This window comes from Triticum dicoccoides, chromosome 4A, assembly GCF_002162155.2.
Source record: "Triticum dicoccoides isolate Atlit2015 ecotype Zavitan chromosome 4A, WEW_v2.0, whole genome shotgun sequence".
Classification (NCBI taxonomy): domain Eukaryota; kingdom Viridiplantae; phylum Streptophyta; class Magnoliopsida; order Poales; family Poaceae; genus Triticum; species Triticum dicoccoides.
In genome coordinates this window covers 714,548,665-714,560,854 of record NC_041386.1, presented here as the reverse complement: position 1 = coordinate 714,560,854, position 12,190 = coordinate 714,548,665, and the positions used below count along the sequence as shown (strand labels likewise).

General features: G+C 45.2%; 1 long non-coding RNA gene across 1 annotated transcript; it reads right to left on the bottom strand.

Moving 5' to 3' along the window:
* Window positions 1-5,001: 5,001 nt before the first annotated feature.
* On the bottom strand, window positions 5,002-5,571 carry LOC119289845. The gene is made up of 3 exons (XR_005141623.1): window positions 5,523-5,571; window positions 5,357-5,430; window positions 5,002-5,276 (listed from the first exon to the last, which is right to left on the bottom strand). It is a non-coding gene; the product is annotated as an uncharacterized LOC119289845 (long non-coding RNA).
* Between the last annotated feature and the right edge of the window lie 6,619 nt (window positions 5,572-12,190).

Here is a 12,190-nt window from a genome sequence, read left to right as displayed (position 1 = left end):
CCTAGACAAACAGTTTGTATATGCCGGAGGCAATGTCTAGCTATAGCTAAATAGGTCAATAATGAAGTTGATAGTCAAACTACTCCGAAATCTGACTTGAAATACCGAGCTATAAAAAATGTCATAAGGAAATTTAAAATATACAAACAAGAACTATCATTGTATAACAAAACGATTGGCTTTTAGCTTGCTTTTATATAGGTTTGAATTAAAAAACATCATTGGTTGTATTGTGAAATTTTGTTTGTGTATTAGGGAAAATACCTAGAGAATAAAATCCAGCCCTTCGTTCCCTCTGTTGTTAGGTCAAATACTCGTCGTTGGCATGCACATGATTTCTAACGATTGTGATGCAACAAAATTTGATGTATAACGATGGAAGATGAGAATTGGGAGAGATTAGCAGATGGTGTGATGTATTAACCTTGGCTAGTTCGTTGGCTGAACATGCAGAATTGGCCAGTGAATCAGCTGCATGCGTCACCATGTGAATCAGATCGATAGGGATTAGGGAGAGCAGAGGCGAGCAGGCGGCAAGGGCACGGCAGTACAGGACGGCGGCGGCGTAGCGCTAATCCGCACGCGCACGCTAATCTAGCTTTCCCAGGACATTAAAACGACTCACCAATGGGCTTTTACATGGGCCTGTTTCCTATTTTTCAGAATTCACGTCCAGATAGGGGGGGCCAAGTACTAGTTTACGTGAATCATATTGCCAATCAACACGCCGTACTTAGTGTATGGTCGAGCGATAGGGGGGGCCAGGCCCCTGCTCGCCCCCCCTGGCTCCGCCACTGGATGCGTTGATCTGCGGAACTCGGCATTAGCCCATCATCCTGCGTCACATATGCCACCGCCTCCGTCAAACAAATTTTTTTGAGCCAGTCGAACAAAAAATACATCCCAATATTTCTGTTCCTACTTGCATTGGTTTGTGCTACTCGTAAGCACTTTACTGTAGTTTCATTTCACTTATTAAGGTCAGACGTAAGGGCTTGACACCCACGGTGGGCATTGCTGTCAGTTTGTCACTGTTGTGGAATAACCAAATGCACATTTCACACATACAAACATTAGTTAAGAAGAGGAGTAGTAACAAATTTGCATGGATCATATCACCCTTTGGAAAGAAAAATCAATTAAGAATTCCCATCCAAATTGCTCAACATCACCTAACACATGCAACTTGAAAGGCAATAGACTTTTCTACAACAGGCCCCTTCAGGCTTAGTCGTGTATACATCACTTTCTCCAATAATTACATGATTGTACTCATCATGCTCTTATAAGCACCTAAAGTTAGAATGCCCTCCATATAAAGGCTTTGACCAACACAAATTCAGAACACTACCTGCCACTTTTGTCTGTTTATCCACTTTGTGTGTTCAAGTTAAGATTTTGTTTTGTTTTCTCTTCATCACACAAATGCCACAGAACTCACACTCTTGCTTTTAAAAAAGACCCTAGGTGGAAAAAAATAGCTACTCAATTTTTTTGTAAAAAACGAAAGATATATTGTCTAGAAAAAAATCCTGAATACACAACTACTGACATGAGGAGTAAACCATACTCACATCAAGCATGTGATCCAAGAACGGTGTCCCTGTGCTGCAGTTTGCAACCCCAGTACCGTCAAGGTTGATCTTGACATGTACATTTGACTCCTTGGTTACCCTCTTGACCTTTTCCAGCCTAGACGATACTGAAATTGAACAATAAGAGATAGCTAGTAGGGAAGCTGAACAGCGGTGAGTTCGTCAATCATAACAGAGGTACAAACCACTGTGGAGTCCTCTGGTGCTATCGGAGAATCGTTCCCACCAAAGCCGGTGGCAGCCATGAAAGGCGACCTCAGGCGAAGCGATCGTCCGTATAGCCGCGCGGGGAACGCGACCACGCTCTGCACTGGTTGGCGGTGTCTGCCTCGCCCGTGGGGATCCGTGGCGGCTTTCATGGCTTTCATGGCTGATCCGTCCTGGCACACCACCAACAAATCCACACACCAAATCAGAGAGACCCCCAAATGCCGCGGCCATAAAATCGCGGCGACCGAAAAGAAAACTCCTTAGAATGCCGGTGGGTGAGATTGGCGCATATGGAGAGTTGTATACGGAGAGTTTTTATTAGAAGGAAAGTGTTGATTAGATGGAAAGTATTGATATTTGGTCATTTCCTTGGTTGATTGGTGTTCGCTGATTAGAAGGAAAGTGTTGATTAGAAGGAAAGTGATCTTTGATTGTTCGCTGATTAGAAGCAAATTGTTGATTAGAATCAAAGAAGAAATCAATCACCATATGTGAATTCATTGTGTTACCAAATAACGGCCAGCGGGAGGGGGCCGAATAAAAAACCAACGGAAAAAAACGAACGAAACTGGGAGGTGGGATCTTTACTGCGGGGAATTGGGAGGTGGGAGGGAGGACGAAAAAAAATCAGGGGAGGTGGGACGAAAATTAACCGCGGAGATTACCAACTGAGACATTAGGGGGGTGTTTGGTTCAGGGACTTTTAAGTCTCAGAGACTAGAAAAAGTCCCTAAAAAGTCCCTAGGAACCAAACGGGAGGGACTTTTTCTACAGGGACTAGAAAAAGACTCTACTGGAGAGTCTTTTTTGATTAGTCCCCGGGACTAGAAAAAGTCCTAGGACTTCTGAACCAAACACCCCCTAGGAGTAGAGATAATGCAAGTATTTAATCGGTAATTCGGTAAATATTATGGATATAAAAATCAAATGGGAAACCAATTCGGTTTTTGGTGGGAAGGTGATCTCACGTAAGGTAAACAAATCATGATGTGATTTTTGAATCCTTAATTACCCAAGAATTAAATGAGCATCTACCAAAGAAAGCGCAAGAATTATTACCTGATATAAACCGATGAAGTGGGGGAAGGGGACGGAAAAAAATCTACGAAAAAACCCAACGAAGGTGGGACGAAAAAAACCATGATAGGTGGGACGAAAATTGACCGGTGGAGACTACCAACTGCTCCATTAGGAATAGAGATGCTTTTTTTCCTAGGTTACCTAGTAGAAAGTTCAATGCAACCAAACCCAGAAACTTGCCTAAAACTTTGTATTTTGTTGCCTCGATGTCCCCAAGAAACCAGTGCTCAAACGTATTAGAGTCAGGTAGATACAATTATTTACATAAAAAAGATTCTAGGTTGCCATCTTTTTGATCTGGTGATTTATAACTTAATGTTCTAGGGTTTTCTTTCTGCTCGATTATTTCATTCCCCCCTATAACTTTCTTCATCTCCGCATGGTGCTTCCATGATGCTCCTCTATCACTGCAATGACTGGGAAGATACCCGTGCTGTGATGGTAGGAAGGAAAAGGAAGTGAGGATAGTTGGTTGCGAACCAATCTGTGGTTGGATGGTGGTCTCCCAAGCCCACCAGGTTTCAAGTTCTAGACTTTGCATTGGTGCTCACATTTTTCTGGAGTTGTTTTAGGCGTTCCAACGATGTGAGTTTGGCGAAAGGAGACGTTCTCGTTGAATATAAAGGCGTATGTGGTGACTTCGTCAATCTCAAGATGATGTGCCGGCTCATTGTCTCGGAGGTGCTCATAGGGTGTGCGTGTGTGCGTTCATAAGGGTGGGTATATGTGCATACGTATGAGCGCGTGCGTTTGTACTATGTTAAAATAAAGATGTAATGCTCCAAATATTAATATTCTCTCTCGGTTCAAAAAATATAAGGTGATTTTCTAAAAGCACACTCCTCTCTATTTGACCAAAATTATAGAGCAAAACATCAATAACTATAATAACAATTATGTGTTATTATATCTCTCATGGAATATATTTTTATAATTTAATTATTTGTGATATAATTTTCTTTACGAACATGATCAAAGACAAAGATACGAACACTGATTTGATAAAATTAAACACACAATATATTTTTAAAAAGAGGAAGCATTTTTCGCCGAAGGAAAGAAAAATAAACAGGGGGGAGGGGGGAGAATGGAGAGGCAGGTGCAGCAGGGCCCAGCCCAGCGTGTCGTCGAGTTCCGGCCGAGTCCGAGCGGTAAACGGGTCCGATACCGACTGGGTCCAGAGGCAAGAAGGGATCGCTCGGCCAGGGCCCCTTCTTTATTCATACAGATCGCGATTGCGCTTCCGGTCATCAAGGGCGGCCATGGCAGTTGAGGAGTCGGGAAAGTGGATGATGAAGTCGTGCACTGCTGCAAAGTCTACGGAGGCCGGCGACCAAGCTTCGGTGAGGATGGCAGCCGCGGGATCCAGCTACATGGAGATGGAGGGTGAGCAGCTGCCAGAGGGACGGATCGATCTTTCGATGCCGACAGCACAAGAGCAGGCAGGATCTTATGATCCGCTCGGGGAGGGGAGGGGGGAGGCAGCGATTGACAAGATGCTGGTTGAGGCGAACCTATCAGACGTCTTCCCCAAGAAGAGTGCCGATGGATCTATTGCCCGTGAGTCAGCCTGGACACGGTCCGGGCCGGTCTGGTCCCGGTCTGAGCCGGCGTTTGGACCGGCCGCCGGAGGTCCGGTCCAGACCGGACCGAGCATACCAACGAGTTCGTATCCTGGGACCGGACAGTGGGGGTGCCAGCTCGGTCAGGCCCGAGAGGACCGAATGGACCGACCAGCTTTGTTGCCAGGCAGTGTATATTTGCTGCTTTTAGGTCCTATTTAGCTGTTGTTTAGGCATCTGCTGGTTTGGAGAGTAAAATAAGCAAAAGTACAACAACAACACTACAGTTAGCTACTACCTAGGCTGTGTTCTACTGTTTAGGCATCACATTGTGACAAGCTTACTAATGGATGTAATATGACAAGTCATCAGTGATCACTATAGTTTTGAGATAAGTTTCTTCAGACATCAAGCACTGGACTAAATTCAGACAGCCACAAACAACTAATTTGAACAGCAAGCACTGGACTAAATTTGGACAACAAGAATAACTAAATTTGGACAGCATTTCCTTTGTTTTTTGGACATCCACAAACTGATTTTGAAACGAAAGATGGCACAAATCAGGTTAAGCACAAATATCACATCCACAAACATAAGGTCTTATCATCATTGAACGACACGATTACAAACTTGCAATAACAATTCCAAGTCCATGGCAATTGACAAGTTGAACATAACACAAATGAGAGGTTCATCTCCAAGCTAGCAGTGACAATTCATAGTTCATGACAAACATAACAGAAATGCAAAAGTAGCCTTCACATGAGAAAGATCACTTTGACATTCATCTCCAAAATAGCAAGATCAACATCCACATGATGAATGTCTACAAGTAAGATAAGCGACATTCACATAAATAATATTTGGTATCGTATGACAAGTGAAACATGTAGGAAGAATAGTTACCAATCGTTGATCTCCTCCACCACAGTGGGTAACTTGATGTTCTCAACATCATCCTCTTCATTCTCATCCCTCGGCTACAAGTGTGGAGTTAGACAAATGCTCAGATCACATATAACAAGACCAAAAAAGAAATAAAGCAACCGTAAGGAAAAGATGGCAAACATACCACCAGATTCAAGTCAACATGAGCACCCTTGATATAACTTGCACCATAACCGGTTTTAACGAACTCCTATAGTCATCTAATACGACACAAGTTGACAAACTAGTTTGAGGATGAGAAGTTGATAAGTTTATATCCAAAGTTCAATAGTATGAGTTGACATACCTAAAATCCTTCCGGTCGTGCTGGAGGTAGATTCCGAAGACACAGAGGTAGCCGCGATAGTAAGGAACCTCTTGGCTATCTTGGCCAACATTGGGTACCTTGGAGCATTGTCTTTCCACCAACCAAGAAGATCAAGAGCCTTGTTGCGAGGGGCAACCTCATCCTCTAAGTAGTTCCTCAACTCACTCTTTGATATTCTTGTTGAACGGGACGATAAGAAGGACTCATACCCAGCTTGAACCGGGATACTAGGAATGTTTGTAGAGGAAGATGAGCTTTCTCCATTTCCAGCTCGCTTATTTTGAGCAACACATTTTTCATACAAGGCTGCCAACTCTTTCTCCACAGTTGTGATCTTAGTCCTAAACCTCGTACTTCCTTCTCCATATAGTTCTCCAAAGGCCCACTCTATGTAATTAACCCATCTTGTACCTAGGATCAAAGATGATAGCATTGGAGTGAATTAGAAAGCATATGAGTAAAAAAACAGCAACCACGGGAGTAAAAACAGCAAGCATGTGTACCTAGGATCAAAGATGGTTGCGATCACCATGGCATTGTTCTTTTCTTCCCAATATTTGTCAAACTTCTCCAACATACTGATTATAATGTTCAAATAAACACAATTATCTCCTGACCATTATCTACAAAAAAACATAATTATCTCCTGACCATTATCTACAAAAAAACAGCACATCAAACAGGTACAAATCATGGACGTGGGGTTTGAAATTTATATTGATTAAAATTATTTTCAGCTTGTTAGATACTCCTGGAGTACATAATTATTTTCTGATTGTTACATACTCCTGGAGTACATAATTCTACTTGTATTTAGGGAGTTCACATTTAGTCTGAATTTTATATGGGTACATAATTCTACTTGTTTTTAGGGAGTTCACTAACAAAATTTCATACATGGCCTACTTGATTTAATATTTTGGGCATCCTTTACAGGTAGACACATCAGACATCTGATATTTGGATTCAGAAAAAGAGAGATCCCAACTTTGCAGTGCCCCCCCGTATTACTATCAGGTCAAGCAACACCTGGTGCAAATATGCCAAATCATGGGAATGCATCTTTCAGTGCTACAGCTCAATCCTCTCATGCACAATTCCCAGGCATGTACCATCCGCAGCAGCCTCCCTCAATCGTAAGCCCACATCCCATGGTACAAGTTAGAGAAAGATTACCTCTTCCTCTTCGTGGCGCTCGGTGAGGAACCAAGGAAGGACGGACCGACGGCGTGCTGGCCTTGCTGCCTCCCCACGGCGTGTTGGCCTTGCTGCCTCCCCGATGTACATGTGCTCCTCCAGCTCGGACTCGGACGAGATGGCGCCATCGGTGAAGGGAGAGGCCGCGGGCAACGGCGCCGTCGCCTTAGGGTTAGGGTTAGGGATCGAAGTAGAACAGAGGATTCATAACAGAGGAGGAGGCGCTGCCGAATCGAGCGAGGAGGGGAATGGAACGAGGGGAGGGGGGTTGCTCGGCTCGGGGGCTCGAGGCCTCGATGTGTTAGACAGTTGATGGGCCTTGGGCCATCGGTCCGCTCGGTCGGCCCGGTTAAAGACCGGACCGGACCAAATTTTTTTCGGTCTCTTTTGCTGGGCTCGGACCGGCTTATTTTCCTATCGGGCCTGGACCGTACGGGCCGGTCCTAAATGGGCCACGAGCGGGCCACAAAGCCCGCTCGTGCCGTCCAGGCTGACCCGTGAGGCCACAGCAGAAGCAACATCGACTAAGATTCTGTCAGGTGGCAACAAGACCATGTTTCGGGTGTCGGCGGAGGATGTCAAGCTCATCTTGGCCCTGAAGAGGAACGACCTTCCCAGCATCGACTACCTGGATGACCTGGCCGAGCTGTACACTCCGTAGGAGATTGCCGAGAGGAAGCGGCGCCACGAGAGGGACCTAGAGCTGTTCAAGAAGATTGACGACGACTTCGAGGTGTACAAGAAACAGGTCCGCGATTCGGTTCAGAGTCGTGGCTACTTTGAGGTCGACTACGACTACCTTGAAGGCAGGAAAAAGATCAATGCATGGACCAAGGCACAGTGGGCCAAGATCAAAGAAGATGTCAAGATCACTGTTTGTGCCCCTGATGCTGATCAGGCCACACTGGGTTACATCGACTATGTCGACTCGGAGTATGATAATGATGCTTCTTCTGATTCTGAGTATGATGATGATTCCGAGTCTCAAGACGAAGACTGATTTCCTTCCTCAGCCATGGAGAGAAAGCTGGGCATGCCTGTATGCCGTAGTGTTGGGGTTATCTATCTACTATGTTATAGACAGAGGGGAATTTTTGATCTATGGGGACATATTTACCCTATATGGGAAAAAATTGGTAATTCAACAAAAAATCAAAAATTCCTGAAATTGTTTTTGAAATAAACTTGACCTTCTATTGTACTCGTGAGAAAAAAAAATCCATGAAAAAAATATCCCTTTGACTTCTTTTCAAAAAAGACAAAATTTTGGCTAATATAGTGTGAATAGTGACCTATAATAGCAACTAAATTTTGGTTTTTTTTGCTGTGAGGTCAACTTTTGAAAAAAATATTCGTCGAGATTTATATACTAGTGCAAAAGTAAATCAAGTGTTTTGTCAAAATACTTCTTACCTATTTTTACTTTTTATTAGAATGTTATAAAAAATTCTCATATAGGGTGCATATACAACAAGGAACCAAAGTGTATTTCCCCATCCATGCTCCATCTTTATTATGTCTGCATCTATTCTATCTACGTTATTGTCATTACTTGCCCGGTTGAACAACGATGTACAAATATGTTCTGCTATCGCAATGTAGTCATCGATGCTAATCAGGTTATCAAAAGCATTCTTTTTTGCTACTGCAAATATGTTCTGCTATTCGCGTTTGGTGGACATGGTCCGGGCCGGTCCGGTCCCGGTCCAAGCCGACGTTTGGACCGGCCGCCGGCGGTCCATGCCGGACCGGACCGAGCAGCATGGGGCGTGGATTTTTAAAGCTCAGGTTTCTGGACACCCCTTATCTTTACTCTCCTACGTTGCTTTGAGATCCATGCTAGACAACTAACTTTGTACATTATATTTTTTTTCTTCAAAATAAAACAACATATGAACTTCAAACTTTGCAAGACACCAAAACATTCTAACTAGAATGTGGGAAAAAACTTTCAGATTTTTTTGTCAAACATAAATATACGAAATTAGATTTTTTGTATTAAAAAATGTACTTCTTAGTATTTATATTGCATGAAAAATTTTAAAAGTTTTTTCCCACATTCTAATAAGAATGTTTTGTTGATCTGCCAAGTTTGAGGTTCATATGTTGTTCTATGTGGGAGAAATAAAAAAGATGAATGTACTCGCACGAATCGTGATGCAAAAATGAGTGGCTAGATAAGGGGGTGTCCCAAAGCCTATGCTCTATAACATGTTTACCGAGCAGCATGACGGTCCTGATTCCAGGGACTGGACCGGCGATGAAGAAGCCCGAGCTGGACCGAGCGGACCGGCCAACGACCATCGGCGGCGACTTGCACGGGTGCAGCACGAGGTGTAGGACGTGCGCGGGCAGCGGCGGAGACAGGCCCCAGGCAGCCCGGGCGGCTGCCTGGGGCGGCTGCCTGGGGCGTGAGGCTGATTTCCTTCATACTCTCTAAAGGACACTGTAGCTACAGTGCTACAGTTCTCAAAGGCTGCCTGGGGCGTGGCCGAATCCTAGCGCCGCCACTGTGCGCGGGTGCTGTGGCGAGGTAGGTGACATGCGCGAGCACCAGTGTCGAGGTGGGCGACGTGCCGTGGGAAGTGCGTGGGCGCCACGTTTCTTTGGCATGAACGCGCACATGTCTGTTGATTAGCAGCAGTTTTCCTGTCGCATGCAAGTAACCTATCGTGTGCATGAGCCCACCATTTCTCGTGTGCGGGCCTTCCCTGATTAGCGGATCAAATCGGACGTAGAGTTAATAGTCAAATGGGGACGAGACTTGCCTGCTCCCCGCGTGTGTGCCCATCTGTGCTCCCGCATACGTGGCATGATTTGATTGGAACAAAATACCCGACCCTACCCTCTTAAAATCAGGGGGGGAGATGATTAGATTAGAAAGGAAAAAGAAAAAAAGACAACCGTAGGATGGAGTGGGAGCACGGATGGAAGCATGGGGAGGGAGCAGGCAAGCCGGATCCGTCAAATGGAGGCGTGATTTTTGGATCAAACGCTGTTTCTCTCGTACTTTCAGTTTTCTGTTTTGACTGAACAAAAGGGAACGGCACCAGGTGATCACGCGTGACGTGATTATAGGAAGCAGACGGTATAAAATCTAGCACTTCCGAAACAACACCTGCCTGATTTGATGGACGAGAAAATCACGGCCCAGCGTTTCTCCCACGATCCGAAAATCACGGCCGAGCGTTTCGTGCGTGCGTGCGAGCTGTGCTGAAACTGTTGCCAAGATCGAGAACTCGCGAACAGCGGCAGTGCACGCACGGCAGCGACAGCGAGCCGCGGGAAGAGGCTATGGGGCACGGGGAGGAGAGGAAGGAAGGTGAGGGCAAGCTCGGGGACACGGCGGCTCACCCAGGGGCTGCCGGTGGCCGTAACGATGACTGCGTTTCTCGGTCCGCTCGGTCGGCTCCGTTAAAAGACCGGACTGGACCGACATTTTCTCGGGCCTGATTTCGCAGACCGGACCGTCCAATTTATCTAGTGGGCCAGGACCAAGCGGGCCACTGTTTGTCACAGTTTTTTAGACATGTTCTTGATTTTATTGACCCCTCGCCTAAACTCGGAATTGAGTGATTCTTTTTTGCTTTGAAAAGCCTAAGTGAATATGCATCTTGAGAAAAATATCATGGAAAAACATTCAGAGGAAAAGTTGGAAAAGAAAAGTTTCAATGTACCCTGTTTTGGAGATTATATCTTTTGGTCAAGAGGTACTGCATATCATCCGTTGCTGCTAGTTGGGTAGTGCCATGAAAAATGCTAGTGTTCTAAACCCGCATGGCTAGTCCGGTCTATCCCCGGACCAGCACAGTACCGGCGTTCAACATTTGTTGAACTTGTCTCTCCGAATTGATTATTGATAACCTTGCTAGCTACTATACTTAAGCCTTCCCAAATTCTACAGATTACTACACCGTGCAGTTTTATATCAGCTGGTAGTCATTCTACCCAATCTTTGGAGGTAATTGACACCGTTGGTTGGTTTTATGTTGGCCAAAAAGAGTTTGTGGAACAACTTGTAACATGAACGGATGATACATTTCTGTGGATAGAAAAAAGAGTCGGAGTGTGTAAAACAGACAGTGCTTTATAAAGGGATGCATGGGTGATCGGAAAAGTAGAAAAATATGATGTTGACATTTACATATTTCCATTAGGTCTTGTCGTGGTAGCTTTGTGATTTGCACTCATAAACTGTTCATTTTAACCCAACACCGTAGAACAATTGTTCTACGGTAAATACATTAATAAGAAGTATAATACAAGCCCCAGAGGGGTAGTAGTTTGGCCAAAGGCTTAGCCAATGCCTGCTCTAGGTATGGAGTTCATCTTTACAAATTATGTGTGAGGAGTTTTAATCTTGCTTGAGATGAAATCTCCAGGATTGGATAGACTGTTGAATTGCCTTGAAGATATTTCCATTTCTCTGAATCCATATGTTCCAACATCCTAGTATGATGATCTCTGCAGCAAACTGTTTTAGTAAGCGACTCATTTCCCTCCCCCCAGGTCTCGTGCTGCCGGCCCCAGTGAGACGGCGATGTTGGTTCGGTGATCGTTGTGGCACAGGCTGGTGGGCGGTAGATTGGGCGGTGCATCACGGAGTGTCCGGGGTGGTGGTGGTTGTTTGGCTCGCGACAAATCCCTGTCGGCTCTTCCGGCTCCGACGTGGTGATGCCTGCGGGCGCCACTGGACCTTCCTGAAGGGTGCCGAGTATACCCCTTCCCCACTGCCCTCCACGTACCGGGGAAATCCTAGGATTCGTTCGGGCAACAGCGGCGGCACCGTCGCATTCCTTCTTGAAGGTGTTGCTTGGTACGCGACGCTTCGGAATGCTAGGATCGCGGTGGTACTTCTCCGGAGAGTGCAATGGTTGTCGGTCTTCGTCGCTTAGTTGATCTGCCGGTGTCGGCATTTGTTTCTTTTTTTTTCTCTTGTCTTTTTCCTTTTGGGCTTAGTTGTGTTGTATCCCAGCAAGTTGGTTGTATCGGTTGGTTGCTTTATAGTATAAGGCAGGGTGAAACCCTTTATTGTAAGGACTCATTTATATGGGGATATGGGGATAGAAGATAGACACATGCAGCGAACTAATTCCATCTCCGACTCTTAAAGATAGAAAATGAATGGTGAATGCTCTGAATGCGGCACCGACCTGAGAAGGACGAAAGAGATAAGGAGAAAATCATGAAACGTTAATCAAGAGCAATCAATGGATAAGAAACAGCCTCGCATGTGTCCGCCGCGTGCAACGTAGCCCAAGTTGATGCAAACGTTACACAAAACTGCT